Here is a 3,569-nt window from a genome sequence, read left to right on the forward strand (position 1 = left end):
CACTGGCCAGGTAACGACTAACTGACGTGGATTAGTAAACTTTTATGGTGCAATTTGGTCCCTAGATCAAAATTAAAAATTTTAAACCCCAAATTTAATCATCATTTTCTTCTCTACAGTAATCCCTATTTTCTCCACAAGCATAGATCTTCATATCCCAAATTCACAAGATTTTTCTTTTTGTTTATTTTTAGTTGAAGTATCTTATAACAATAACAACAACTAGAGTCTTCTTAACAACCATTATTTAAACAAGTTTAACCGCTTTTATCCCCTTTTTTTCTGTAAGAAAGATAGTGAGATTATAACATAAAAAAAGTTATGTGATATATATAATTAAAGAAATAATGGAAAGTTTAGTTTCTAAAATTGTGAACGTTCATAAAAATTTGTTGACTTTTAAAAATGATTAAATTGATTCTTAAATTCATAAATTGTGAATCTCAACTCATCTCTAATGCTAATATAAAATGTTAAAATATCAACATGACATTTACAAACAAAAAGATGATATAATCAATATTTTAACATGATCAAATTAGTGTCTTAAATTAGTTAATTATATTTATTTTGCTTAATTAGTTTTTTATTAATTAGAGACTAAAATAATAAATATTAAATTAGATAAATTTTTACTTTTTTTTGTTTCTCTAATATTACCCTTAATTATTTTGAAATACCTATTTAATTATAATAAAATCTTAGACGCGTCATTTTAACGGAGACGTCACGTAAACTCCGATAAATTAGTAAATAATTAGTTAATAAATTAATTTTTTAATAAAGAAGATCAGAAATGCGAATATTATATTAAAATAGGATAGAGCTCGTCAAAACGAGAATTTTGACACTAATTTTTAAAAAATTAATCCAAGATTAGACCGAATAGACCGAACTAAACCCGAACCGAACCCATGGGCCCAAACCAGCCCAATAGGACATTAAGTGAACCCACTTTTCCCCCTTCCTCCATTAGTTACGTTGCAGCAAGCAAAGGGAGGGGAAGAACGAAAGCCACTTCCAACCTTTACGGTGATTTCAAAATCCCGTAACTTCTCCGTTCAGTCTCCAATCGCCACACCGTTTGCGGCCACGTGTTTACCGCGTCGAGCTCTACGTTTTTACCGGAATAATTTTATAGGTAACTTGCTATTTCACTTCAGTCTCTTCTTTCCCCTAATTTTCAAATTTTGAGTGGGAATGTTGAATTTTTTTATTTCTGATGTTTTAGAATCTAATTAGCTTGAAGAAAATGTTCACTCTTACTTATGTGAAGCTTGGATAAGGTGAGGATACGATAATTCTATTTTAATTTCATTGAATTTGAGCTTTAAGTATTAAATTGGATATATGTGTGTTATAAATGTGTATTAGGTTGTGAATAAATAGTTGGAGCTTGAAATTGTGAATATTGAAACTTGGAGGAAGCTGAGCTTAGAGTTTGTTGAATTTTGAGGGGCTGTCTTGATTTTGAATAAATTGCTTGGGTCGTTACGTGGAAATCGGCCAAGGTATGGTTTAGGTTTCTTGCATTTAATATATAATGTTATGTGAAAACTTAGGCTAGATGACTATCGGATAAGTTGGATTGCATGTGTATATTTGATACTTAGTATCTTGTTGATGAACATGGTTGGTTTGGTGCTTGTTGATTAATTGGTGATTTGGTGAATTATTGATTTGAGGTATAACTATTATGGAGGTTGTTATGATAATGAGAAATGTTATTTGGTGTTAAAAGCCTAGGATTTGTGAACTATGATTCTTGGTTGAATTTTGGATGATGGATTTGAATATTGTATGGGTATAATTGTTGATCTGAGGTAGATTTATTGTGGTGTTGTTATGATGATAAGGAAGGGTATGTTGAAATGAAAAGAATTCAGGTTTGGGCCCGAAAAGGGTGGCAAAGTCCGAGTTTTAGAGGAGATGCTGCCGAAATTTTATAAAAATTAGAGATTTTGTTTAGATGATTGTTTAAAAAGATTTAGATTCAAAGATTATATGGTTTGATTTGAGTTATTAAGAAAATGAGTATGTTTTAAGTTTGATTCATTTAGAAAAGAATGAATTATGTTTTGAATTGGAACTATTGATGGACGGAATGGAGGTGTGATAATGAAGGATAAGGATTGAATATGATTGATGTATGATGAAGAATGAGATGCAATTGAAAATGATGTGGATGTTTGATGAACCCATATATTATGATATATTTTGTGCCTAATTTAAGTGATTTATTAAATCCTTCACTCACTTATTCATGTTAATTGCATGGTTTTACTTTCCCTTCCTTATTTTGTGATGTATGTGAAAAACATATTTCCTATGCTTTAAAAGTAATTATTTTAATTACACTTTACTTCCATTCGATGCCGTGATTCATGTGTTGAGTAGTTTCAGATCTTCTAAGGCAGGAATGACTTAAAGGATGAAAAGAGAACATACAAAAATGGAAGGAAAGCACAAAACGGAGTTTTTGAAGAAACTGACAGTGACGCGACCGCGTGAATGACGCGATCGCGCACCTTGAGCGAAACACATATGACGCGGACGCATGATTGAAGTGACCACGTGGCAAGGAAAACTCAAATGACGCGACCACGTGACCCACGCGGACGCGTGACAGAGGCCACGCACTAGAAAGTACAGAAAACGCTCCCAGCGATTTCTGAAACCCTTTTTGGCCCAAATCCAAGTCCAGAAGGTACAGATCAGAGGTTATGAAGTGAGGAAATGCATCCATTCCAAGGAGAGTCTCCAATTAGTTACTTTTCATGAATTAGATGTAGTTTTGAGGGAGAGGTTCTCTCCTCTCTCTTTTAGGATTTAGAATTAGGATTTCTTTTGCTTTGAGGATTATCTATTTTTATCAGGTTCAACATTCTTTTTTATTTAGCTTCTCAATTTAATTTACGAATTCTTCTATGTTACGAATTATTCTTTGAATTAATGTTATTTGAGGTATTTCAGTTCATTATTACTCTCTTTTATTTATGTTACTGTTGCTTCCAATTTGAAGACATTTTTATTCCAGTAGATTTACTTTTCCCCTTTTGTCTTGATTAAGAAATCAGTAACTCAGGAGTTATCAAACTCAACATGATTGATAATTGTTATCTTTGCTAATTGAATTGAACTTCAATAATCTCAATCTTTCCTTAGGGATTAACTATGATTTGAAGATCAACATAATTAGTCACTTGACCTTTCTTTACTTTAAGTAGAGGCTAACTAAGTGGAATTAAGATTCAATCTTCATCGTCATTGATAAGGATAACTAGGATAGGACTTCTAATTTCTCATACCTTACCAAAAGTTTATTTTACAGTTATTTATTTATTTTACAGTCATTTACCTATTTTAATTGCAATTTAAATTACTTGTTCCTCATCTTCAAAACCCCGATTTACAATCTCCATAACCAATAATAAGAACATACTTCCCTGCAGTTCCTTGAGAAGACGACCCGAGGTTTAAATACTTCGGTTATCAATTTTTAAGGGGTTTGTTACTTGTAACAACCAAAACATTTGTAAGAAAGGACTTTTGTTGGTTTAGAAGCTATA

At 31.8% G+C, this 3,569-nt stretch overlaps 1 long non-coding RNA gene across 1 annotated transcript; it reads left to right on the top strand.

The window, feature by feature from the left end:
- Positions 1–969: 969 nt before the first annotated feature.
- LOC112784228 (uncharacterized) lies at positions 970–2,977 on the top strand. Its single transcript, XR_003193791.3, has 3 exons — positions 970–1,141; positions 1,232–1,286; positions 1,375–2,977. It is a non-coding gene; the product is annotated as an uncharacterized lncRNA (long non-coding RNA).
- The last annotated feature ends 592 nt before the right edge of the window (positions 2,978–3,569 follow it).

This window comes from Arachis hypogaea, chromosome 20, assembly GCF_003086295.3.
Source record: "Arachis hypogaea cultivar Tifrunner chromosome 20, arahy.Tifrunner.gnm2.J5K5, whole genome shotgun sequence".
Taxonomy (NCBI): domain Eukaryota; kingdom Viridiplantae; phylum Streptophyta; class Magnoliopsida; order Fabales; family Fabaceae; genus Arachis; species Arachis hypogaea.